This window comes from Notolepis coatsorum (assembly GCF_963971535.1).
Source record: "Notolepis coatsorum genome assembly, contig: SCAFFOLD_244, whole genome shotgun sequence".
NCBI lineage: Eukaryota > Metazoa > Chordata > Actinopteri > Aulopiformes > Paralepididae > Notolepis > Notolepis coatsorum.
In genome coordinates this window covers 267017-279186 of record NW_028170389.1, presented here as the reverse complement: position 1 = coordinate 279186, position 12170 = coordinate 267017, and positions in this window count along the sequence as shown.

Here is a 12170-nt window from a genome sequence, read left to right as displayed (position 1 = left end):
GGCAAAAATAAGCATGTGCTTCAGCCTATTCCTTTTTTCGGTCATTGAGTTTGGATTTTGTGTGTGAGCTTACTTTGAATACATTTGTGATTTTTCTTTTTTCTTTTTGTAAGTCCACACTGTGTGTTTTTGATTTGTCTGTAAACAAAGACCGAAAGTAAACTATTCATTCATTCATTCATTCAGGTAATAAAGTACATTGTTCCTCTGAAAACATCAAATTGACTTTATGGTTGTTCGTCCTTGGTAATTAACACGACACAAGGACTCAATGTACCCGGTGACATCACTGGTGCCCAGGGACGTGCACAGGACTTTAGAGGGGCAGGTGCTCAAAGGCTGAAAAGGGCACTGGGCCTGTGCTATTTTTAGGGGCCCTTTTTGGGGCGGGGAGGGGCCTTTTTATGCTTTTTGGGGGGTTTTGGTGATCAAATATTGAATATTGAACTATAATAATCAGTGCAGGAGCTCACTTATCCTTGAAAGACACTTTTATCACTGACTTAAAAGGCCCATACATCTCCATAAATGTTCAGGGCGGAGGGAATAAGTGCTTACCCTACAGACCCCAAGTCTGTTAGGACAGCAGACTCGGTTGGCACTGCTCAAAACGTACCTTTTTAAAATAGCTTTTAAATGAATTATTATCTTTATTTCATTGTCTTATTTTTCTTTATTTCTATACATTTTACTTACATATTTTATTATAATTTGTATCGTTGTTTTATGTAGTTTTCTTTTTTTTTTAATATTTATTACTTTGGCCATTCCGCTGGCTCTTTTTTGCGTTTATCGCATTTACTCTGGTCAAGAATGACCGACAGGAACAGGCTGAAGGGGTACAGATGGGGGGGAAGACACTCTGGGAAAGGCACAGCTGCAGTCCGGGATTCGAACTCGCTAAACCGCAGATCCGTGACGAGCACGGTTGTCCCCGGCACCGAAATAGCGCTCGAGGTACGCAGTGAGCTACTGGAGCTCCCCGTTATGTAGTTTTTTTTATCATTTTATTTGTTCTTTTTTAATGTCAACATATTATTTATATTATTCAACTCAAACATGTTCCGGTGTGATGTCACAGTATGATGTCATTGTCACGATCGGAGCTCGAGTCTGCCAGATGAGGAGCAATCAGCGCAGCTGCAAGAGATCACCTCATCAAGCGTTCCCTACTTCAACTGGCAGATCCCGTCATCCGACGTCGCAGTGTTAAACTGCCTACCGAGGTACGACGACGCTACCTGAAGACCAGCTGTAACTACCCCTGTTTATTCCTTCCCTAATCTTCTGTTTCTTGTGCCCCAGGAACTCGCTCCAGCGTCCTTCCACCCTGACGTCTCGAGCCCCAGCGTCCTTCCACCCTGACGTCTCGAGCCAAGCAAAGAGGACTCCTGCTCGCTCTCAAGCGCAAGACCTGTGCCCTCTCTCTCTCGCTGCTGACAGCTGCACTGAAGTGCACCTGTTCTCATTCTTCTCCCCCCCCAAGAACATTATAACCTCCGTGTTGTTCACATTCCTGTTTCACATTCCTGTTATACTCTGCTTGGTTGGGAAGTATAATTAAAGAACCCTAAAACCGCTCCATTCTCTCCTCCTGTGTTTTGCTATTGGGCTCCGCAAGAACCCCATCCTCACAGTCATAATAGAACATTCTAGAACATTTGTGATGTCACAGTATGATATCATAATCAAACATTCTAGAACATTTGTGATGTCACAGTATGTTGTCATAATCAAACATTCTAGAACATTTGTGATGTCACAGTATGATATCATAATCAAACATTCTAGAACATTTCTGATGTCACAGTATGATGTCATGATCAAACATTCTAGAACATTTGTGATGTCACAGTATGATGTCATAATAGAACATTCTAGAACATTTGTGATGTCACAGTATGATGTCATAATCAAACATTCTAGAACATTTGTGATGTCACAGTATGATGTCATAATAGAACATTCTAGAACATTTGTGTACAGTATATATTCAACAATTCTCTCAGTAATTGCGGAGGGCAGTAATACGCCACGATGCGTCTACTCTGCCGGAAATTCAAATAAGAAGAAGAAGAAGATCTCATATCTCAGAAGACCAAGTGAAGATCTCACTTGTTGTTTCCGGCTACTTGTCTGTACGCTTGAATATATTCTGTAGATACAATTTAAAATCCCCACATGGAAAAGGAAACAATGTCCTGTACAATCCTTAATGAGCTGCCTCTGGAGGGAAGGTTCTGTGATGTGGTTATTAAAGTCAACAGCACTGAGTTGAATGCCCACAAGGCCCTCCTGTGTGACTGCAGTGACTATTTCAGGTAAGTTTAGCTTGGTTCAGGTTAGCTTGGTTAGTAAACAGATACCATACTGTACTTTTACTGTAAACAGGTAAAAATATACTATACTGTACTTCTACTGTAAAAATATACTATAATGTACTTCTACTGTAAACAGATACTATACTGTACTTCTACTGTAAACAGATATTAGACTGTACTTCTACTGTAAACAGATACTATACTGTACTTATAATGTAAAAATATACTATACTGTACTTATACTGTAAACAGATACTACACTGCACTTCTACTGTAAACAGATACTATACTGTACTTCTACTGTAAACAGATACTATACTGTACTTCTATCTGTAAACAGATACTATACTGTACCTCTACTGTAAAAATATACTATACTTCTACTGTGTAAGACCCTATACTTCTACAGTGAAAATATATTACTACTAGGGCTGTCCCCGACTAAGGATTTGGATAGTCGACTATGATTGGCCAAAATTTGCCGTTAGTCGACTATTAGTCGACTAAAAAAAAGAAAAGAAAAAAAGTATAATATATATATATATTTTTTTTTTATCATTCCATTTGGGCTGTGGGGGGTGCTTAATGTCTGAAGGAGTCGACTGAAGGCTTCTTGTTCTCTGCAAAAGCATGCATTTGGTCCACTGATGGATACATCTTGATATTTGTCTATAGTCTAGTGTGTTCATTAGATGGGTGAAATCCTCTTTCAGTGCCTCTGTGCCTGTTTTCTTAGGCAGTTGGCCTCTGGTATGCGTGCCATTAGCGTTAGCCACGCTTCTAAGAGGTTGGCAGTCGACTACGGCTCCTTTCGACCGATTAGTCGACTATTCGACTAATAGGGGTCAGCCCTAATTACTACACAGGACAGAATGTTGCTTACTGTTTACTCATCAGATATCTCTATACTCTGCGTCCCACAGAGCCCTCTTCACTCGCTGGAGCGACTCAGAGAAAGCCGTCTACAGTATCCCTGGGGTGTCCCCGGGTATGATGCAGCTCATCATAGAGTACTCCTACACACGCTTTGTGCTGGTGACAGCAGAGAACGTGAAAGAGCTTCTGGTGGCTGCAGACCAGCTTCGTGTCACTGGCATAGTAGGAGCGTGCTCTGACTTCCTAGAAGGCCAGCTGTCTCTGGAAAACTGTGTCGGCATCTGGAGGTTCACGGACATCTACTGCTGCCCTGACCTGAGGCGCAAGGCCCATCTCTTCATCGTGTGCCACTTTGGGGAGATGTTGCACGTCTCACAGGAGTTTGTGGAACTGTCCCCGCAGCAACTGGTGGACATCATCGAGAGGGATGATCTGAACGTGAAGAGCGAGGAGGCGGTATTCGAGGCCGTCCTCCGTTGGATCGACCACTCCCGTGAGGAGCGTAAAACACACATCCCTTTGCTGCTGCCCCAGGTAACTAATTGTATTACGGATAGACAAACATGGTTGCTAGTGCCTGAGCCACATTATTATTTTTTATTAAATTTTTATTATTTAACTTTTTCTTGTTTGTCTGTCTCTTGTCAAGTTCATTATGATTCATGTTACTGTTATTATTGTTGTCGTCGCTGTTGTCATTATTATTATTATTATTATTATTATTATTATTATTATTATTATTATTATTATTATTATTATTATTATTATTATTATTATTATTATTATTATTATTATTATTGTACTGTTATGTTCTGTGTTATGTATGAAAATAAAATAAAAACATTTATAAAAAATAATAATAATAATTGTATTACTGTGCATTACATTAAAACAACACTAGGTTCCCTAGTACAGTGGTTCTCAAACATTTGGGTCCAAACTGTTCCCTAGCAACAGAAACCGTCTACAACCGATGTCTAAGTTGTACCCGCTGTCTGCTTGTCTCTTCCCAGGTTCGCATGGGCTTGATGAGGCCTGACTACTTCAGGAGCAACGTCCAGAACAACCCTGTGGTGAGGGACAGCCACGACTGCAGGCCCCTCATCCTCAGCGTCCTGAACCCCCCTGGCTCCGACAGGCTCCCAAACCCCCTGACCCGCCCACGCCGGCCCCAGGAGGTCCTATTGGCCATCGGAGGCGGGGGTGGCATGGAGGCTTACAACATCCGAGCCGGTGGATGGATGGACATGAGCGTTGAGGGGGAGAGTCCCCGGGCCTTCCACGCCACCGCTTATCTCCACGGTCTGGTCTACTGCGTCGGTGGCTGGGACGGCAGTGTGAGCAGGTTCAACCCCGTCACTCGCAGCTGGCTGCAGGTGGCTCCCATGCACTCACGCCACAGTGGGCTCAGCGTGGTCGCGTTGGACGGCTGTATCTACGCCATGGGAGGGTGGGACGGAGACGTGGACCTGAACACCGCCGAGCGCTACGAGCCTGAAACCAACCAGTGGACACTGATCTCACCCATGCTGGAGCACAGGAGCACCGCCGGGGCAGCAGCCCTCCAGGGCAAGGTGGGTGGAACTGAGGGACACAGGGTGCTAGATGAACACAAGGAACGTTAGATCAGAAATCATAAATGTCTTTATTGCCAAGTGAGCTTGCACATACAAAAGATGTGTCTGGGTCCTTTGGTGCATCAACATTAACAGACAATTAAAGTAGAATGAAATCAAATGGAATATATAAACTAAATTAGAATATTCTTTCTTATTACAGGTTTACATCTGTGGTGGCTTCAACAGGACGGGGTCTCTGTTCACAGCTGAGTGCTACAGCCCAGACACCGACCAGTGGACTCTGATCGCCCCTATGAGCAGCAGGCGTGGCGGAGTGGGAGTCGCTGCATATGGAGCACAAGTCTATGCGGTAGGTGCACACGGAGACAAATGCTTTATACTAGATATTTCTATAAATATGTATAATTTGACTTGCAATGCTGCTGACTGCTGTGATGCCCTCATTTCCCTAAGTGGATTAATACAGTGTCTGCCTGCCTGCCTGCCTGCCTGAGCCACACACTAAAACATTCCTCTCATGTGTCCTGTCCTCAGTTGGGAGGGAGGGGCGGTGCAGGAAACTACCTGCGTAGCGCGGAGGCCTACAGCCCCTTGACTGACTCCTGGAGCGCCCTGCCCGACATGCTCACCCCCCGCTGCTACTTTGGCATCGCGGTGCTGGACGACCTGCTCTTCGTGGTCGGAGGCTACACTGACTTCATCTCCACCTCCAACAAGGTGGAGCGCTACGACCAGAGCAGCGACAGGTGGACTGCAGCCGAGGACATGAAGACCCAGCGCGGTGCCCTAAGCTGCTGCGTAATGCATGGCCTGCCATTTAATATGAGCCAGTACGCTGCTCCCCGTGGAGGAGGAGGAGGAGAAAGGAGGAGGAAGAGGAAGAGGAGGCAGTGACCCCTGCAGTGACCGCTGGAGGAGGAGGGGGAGGAGGAGGAGGAGGAGGAGGAGGAGCAGGAGGAGGAGCAGGAGGAGGAGCAGGAGGAGGAGGAAGAGGAGCAGGAGGAGGAGCAGGAGGAGAAGCAGCAGGAGGAGCAGGAGGAGGAGGAAGAGGAGCAGGAGGAGGAGGAGGAGCAGGAGGAGGAGGAGGAGGAGGAGGAGGAGGAGCAGGATAAGCAGGAGGAGGAGGAGGAGGAGGAGGAGGAGGAGGAGGAGCAGGATAAGCAGGAGGAGGAGCAGGAGGAGGAGCAGGAGGAGCAGGAGGAGGAGGAGGAGGAGCAGGAGGAGCAGGAGGAGGAGGAGGAAGAGGAGGAGGAGCAGGAGGAGGAAGAGGAGGAAGAGGAGGAAGCGGAGGAGAGGGAGGAGGAGGAGGAGGAGAGGAGGAGAAGGAAGAGGAAGAGGAAGAGGAGGAGGAGGAGGAGTGCAGGACAGAAACATGTTTTCATGTTCTGAGGTATTTTAATAACTCCTCACCAGAGCCATATAATAATCTTTTAGAAGGCTCTGCTCCTAGCCCCGGAGCTTTAAAAAAAAAATACATTTATTTACATTACATAATTTTTTTTTAAGATGTCATCCCCATTGTCTGTGCTGAATGTTTCAAAACACACAATTAGCACAACCACACACAATTATCAGAACACCTCAGATCCTTAATTAAAAACCATACTCTAATTTATAAAAACTACATTTTGTGACTTAATTCTGTTTGAACCAGTTACACACACACTGCATTCACCCTCAACAGTCAAACTAAATGAATGTGTGTAAAACTGAGTTTTTGGATGTGTGTGAGATTATGTGCAAAATAAATCAGCATTGTGCCCCTTTTAAATTCATTATTCATAATTTTGATCCAGCCTTTGTGATATTCAACACTGGTGAGATGTAATATGTAATGTATCCACACTAGGCCTGTCCCCAACTAAGGATTTGTGTAGTCGACTTTGAATGGCCGAAATTTGCTGATAGTCGACAGGTAGTGGACTACCCCACCGAATGCAAAAATGTTTTATAATTATAATATATATATTTTTTGCATTCAACTAAGAGCTTGGCAGTCGACTACGGCTCTTTTCGATCGATTAGTCGACTATTCAACTAATCGAGGTCAGCCCTAATCCATACTAAATGATATTTAACACTGGTGAGATGTACAACCATACTAAATGCACACAGCTTTCAAACACGACTGTGACTGTGACATGACAGGATTATGTCAATGACCAAGTATGGTTTTGTCAATATTCCAATGTACAGTTTTGCTTGTACAGTTGTACAGTGTCCCCCAACAACCCACCCCTCCTAACCAATCCCCCCCCCCCACCCCCCCCCCCCCCCCCCCCACCCACCCAACCACCTCCAATGTACAGTCCCCCCCCACCCCCCCCAACCCCACCCCACCTAGCCAACCTCCTCCAATGTACAGTTTCTACGTCAAATGTATATACTCTCTTTTCTGGACTCTTTTTGTATCACAAACAGTACTGTATTTGCAAATCTGGTATGTTATAAATGTATAGATGTAGCAGTACTGTCTATCTGTATGTCGTGTATGTCATATATGTTATGATGAATTGAAAATGGGGGACCCTGATGAACACAACACTAACTTACCATCTTTAGATAATAAAGTACTCAACCTCTACTGTCTTTAACTATGAATGAACACAACACTCTAACTTACCATCTTTAGATAATAAAGTACTCAACCTCTACTGTCTTTAACTATGAATGAACACAACACTCTAACTTACCATCTTTAGATAATAAAGTACTCAACCTCTAATGTCTTTAACTATGAATGAACACAACACTCTAACTTACCATCTTTCATAAAGTCCTGCACATTAAGATTTGTAGATATGGTGTACATAAAAACCTTGGAAATAATTTTTCGTGCTAAGAGTAAATGCCTACCAGTTTGTATTCAATGTCTCTTTCAACCAAGAGAAGGAAAGTATCATTTAAGAGGGTTATGTATTCTTAAAACATGTAAAAAAAAGTAAGAACTAATGTAAAAGCTAGATGTGTTTCAATTTTGGGAGTTAAACTATGGAATAGCCTTAGTGACGGGTTGAAGTTGTGTACTTCTCAGGGGACATTTAAAAAAGCGTACAATTTTGAGTAAAACATCAAACATTTGTTTTTTTTCAAAATATTATATCTTGCAGCATATTTAAAGTATATTTTTTTCAATATTAAATATATTAATTTCGTTTTTAAGAATTGTAAAGGATAGGCAAAAATAAGCATGTGCTTCAGCCTATTCCTTTTTTCGGTCATTGAGTTTGGATTTTGTGTGTGAGCTTACTTTGAATACATTTGTGATTTTTCTTTTTTCTTTTTGTAAGTCCACACTGTGTGTTTTTGATTTGTCTGTAAACAAAGACCGAAAGTAAACTATTCATTCATTCATTCAGGTAATAAAGTACATTGTTCCTCTGAAAACATCAAATTGACTTTATGGTTGTTCGTCTGAGGTAATTAACACGACACAAGGACTCAATGTACCCGGTGACATCACTGGTGCCCAGGGACGTGCACAGGACTTTAGAGGGGCAGGTGCTCAAAGGCTGAAAAGGGCACTGGGCCTGTGCTATTTTTAGGGGCCCTTTTTGGGGCGGGAGGGGCCTTTTTATGCTTTTTGGGGGGTTTTGGTGATCAAATATTGAATATTGAACTATAATAATCAGTGCAGGAGCTCACTTATCCTTGAAAGACACTTTTATCACTGACTTAAAAGGCCCATACATCTCCATAAATGTCCAGGGCGGAGGGAATAAGTGCTTACCCTACAGACCCCAAGTCTGTTAGGACAGCAGACTCGGTTGGCACTGCTCAAAACTTACCTTTTTAAAATAGCTTTTAAATGAATTATTATCTTTATTTCATTGTCTTATTTTTCTTTATTTCTATACATTTTACTTAAATATTTTATTATAATTTGTATCATTGTTTTATGTAGTTTTTTTTATCATTTTATTTGTTCTTTTTTAATGTCAACATGTTATTTATATTATTCAACTCAAACATGTTCCGGTGTGATGTCACAGTATGATGTCATTGTCACGATCGGAGCTCGAGTCTGCCAGATGAGGAGCAATCAGCGCAGCTGCAAGAGATCACCTCATCAAGCGTTCCCTACTTCAACTGGCAGATCCCGTCATCCGACGTCGCAGTGTTAAACTGCCTACCGAGGTACGACGACGCTACCTGAAGACCAGCTGTAACTACCCCTGTTTATTCCTTCCCTAACCTTCTGTTTCTTGTGCCCCAGGACCTCGCTCCAGCGTCCTTCCACCCTGATGTCTCGAGCCTCAGCGTCCTTCCACCCTGACGTCTTGAGCCAAGCAAAGAGGACTCCTGCTCGCTCTCAAGCGCAAGACCTGTGCCCTCTCTTTCTCGCTGCTGACAGCTGCACTGAAGTGCACCTGTTCTCATTCTTCTCCCCCCCAAGAACATTATAACCTCCGTGTTGTTCACATTCCTGTTTCACATTCCTGTTATACTCTGCTTGGTTGGGAAGTATAATTAAAGAACCCTAAAACCGCTCCATTCTCTCCTCCTGTGTTTTGCTATTGGGCTCCGCAAGAACCCCATCCTCACAGTCATAATAGAACATTCTAGAACATTTGTGATGTCACAGTATGATATCATAATCAAACATTCTAGAACATTTGTGATGTCACAGTATGATGTCATAATCAAACATTCTAGAACATTTGTGATGTCACAGTATGATGTCATAATAGAACATTCTAACATTTGTGATGTCACAGTATGATGTCATAATCAAACATTCTAGAACATTTGTGATGTCACAGTATGATGTCATAATAGAACATTCTAGAACATTTGTGTACAGTATATATTCAACAATTCTCGCAGTAATACGCCACGATGCGTCTACACTGCCGGAAATTCTAAAGAAGAAGAAGAAGATCTCATATCTCAGAAGACCAAGTGAAGATCTCACTTGTTGTTTCCGGCTTCTTGTCTGTACGCTTGAATATATTCTGTAGATACAATTTAAAATCCCCACATGGAAAAGGAAACAATGTCCTGTACAATCCTTAATGAGCGGCCTCTGGAGGGAAGGTTCTGTGATGTGGTTATTAAAGTCAACAGCACTGAGTTGAATGCCCACAAGGCCCTCCTGTGTGACTGCAGTGACTATTTCAGGTAAGTTTAGCTTGGTTCAGGTTAACTTGGTTCTGGTTAGCTTGGTTAGTAAACAGATACCATACTGTACTTTTACTGTAAACAGATACCATACTGTACTTTTACTGTAAACAGGTAAACATATACTATACTGTACTTCTACTGTAAACAGATACTATACTGTACTTCTACTGTAAACAGATATTAGACTGTACTTCTACTGTAAAAATATACTATACTGTACTTCTACTGTAAACAGATACTACACTGCACTTCTACTGTAAACAGATACTATACTGTACTTCTACTGTAAAAAGATACTATACTGCACTTCTACTGTAAACATATACTGTACTTCTACTGTAAAAAGATACTATGCTGTACTTCTACTGTAAACAGATACTACACTGTACTTCTACTGTAAACAGATACTATACTGTACTTCTACTGTAAAAATATACTATACTGCACTTCTACTGTAAACATATACTATACTGTACTTCTACTGTAAACAGATACTATACTGTACTTCTACTGTAAACAGATACTATACTGTACCTCTACTGTAAAAATATACTATACTTCTACTGTGCTAAGACCCTATACTTCTACAGTGAAAATATATTACTACTAGGGCTGTCCCCGACTAAGGATTTGGATAGTCGACTATGATTGGCCAAAATGTGCCATTAGTCGACTATTAGTCGACTAAAAAAAAGAAAAGAAAAAAAGTATAATATATATATATATTTTTTTTATCATTCCATTTGGGCTGTGGGGGGTGCTTAATGTCTGAAGGAGTCGACTGAAGGCTTCTTGTTCTCTGCAAAAGCATGCATTTGGTCCACTGATGGATACATCTTGATATTTGTCTAGTCTAGTGTGTTCATTAGATGGGTGAAATCCTCTTTCAGTGCCTCTGTGCCTGTTTTCTTAGGCAGTTGGCCTCTGGTATGCGTGCCATTAGCGTTAGCCACGCTTCTAAGAGGTTGGCAGTCGACTACGGCTCCTTTCGACCGATTAGTCGACTATTCGACTAATAGGGGTCAGCCCTAATTACTACACAGGACAGAATGTTGCTTACTGTTTACTCATCAGATATCTCTATACTCTGCGTCCCACAGAGCCCTCTTCACTCGCTGGAGCGACTCAGAGAAAGCCGTCTACAGTATCCCTGGGGTGTCCCCGGGTATGATGCAGCTCATCATAGAGTACTCCTACACACGCTTTGTGCTGGTGACAGCAGAGAACGTGAAAGAGCTTCTGGTGGCTGCAGACCAGCTTCGCGTCACTGGCATAGTAGGAGCGTGCTCTGACTTCCTAGAAGGCCAGCTGTCTCTGGAAAACTGTGTCGGCATCTGGAGGTTCACGGACATCTACTGCTGCCCTGACCTGAGGCGCAAGGCCCATCTCTTCATCGTGTGCCACTTTGGGGAGATGTTGCACGTCTCACAGGAGTTTGTGGAGCTGTCCCCGCAGCAACTGGTGGACATCATCGAGAGGGATGACCTGAACGTGAAGAGCGAGGAGGCGGTATTCGAGGCCGTCCTCCGTTGGATCGACCACTCCCGTGAGGAGCGTAAAACACACATCCCTTTGCTGCTGCCCAAGGTAACTAATTGTATTACGGATACACAAACATGGTTGCTAGTGCCTGAGCCACATTATTATTTTTAATTTAATTTGTATTATTTTACTTTTTCTTGTTTGTCTGTCTCTTGTCAAGTTCATTATGATTCATGTTACTGTTATTATTGTTGTCGTCGCTGTTGTCATTATTATTATTATTATTATTATTATTATTATTATTATTATTATTATTATTATTATTATTATTATTATTATTATTATTATTATTATTATTATTATTGTACTGTTATGTTCTGTGTTATGTATGAAAATAAAATAAAAACATTTATAAAAAATAATAATAATAATTGTATTACTGTGCATTACATTAAAACAACACTAGGTTCCCTAGTACAGTGGTTCTCAAACATTTGGGTCCAAACTGTTCCCTAGCAACAGAAACCGTCTACAACCGATGTCTAAGTTGTACCCGCTGTCTGCTTGTCTCTTCCCAGGTTCGCATGGGCTTGATGAGGCCTGACTACTTCAGGAGCAACGTCCAGAACAACCCTGTGGTGAGGGACAGCCACGACTGCAGGCCCCTCATCCTCAGCGTCCTGAACCCCCCTGGCTCCGACAGGCTCCCAAACCCCCTGACCCGCCCACGCCGGCCCCAGGAGGTCCTATTGGCCATCGGAGGCGGGGGTGGCATGGAGGCTTACAA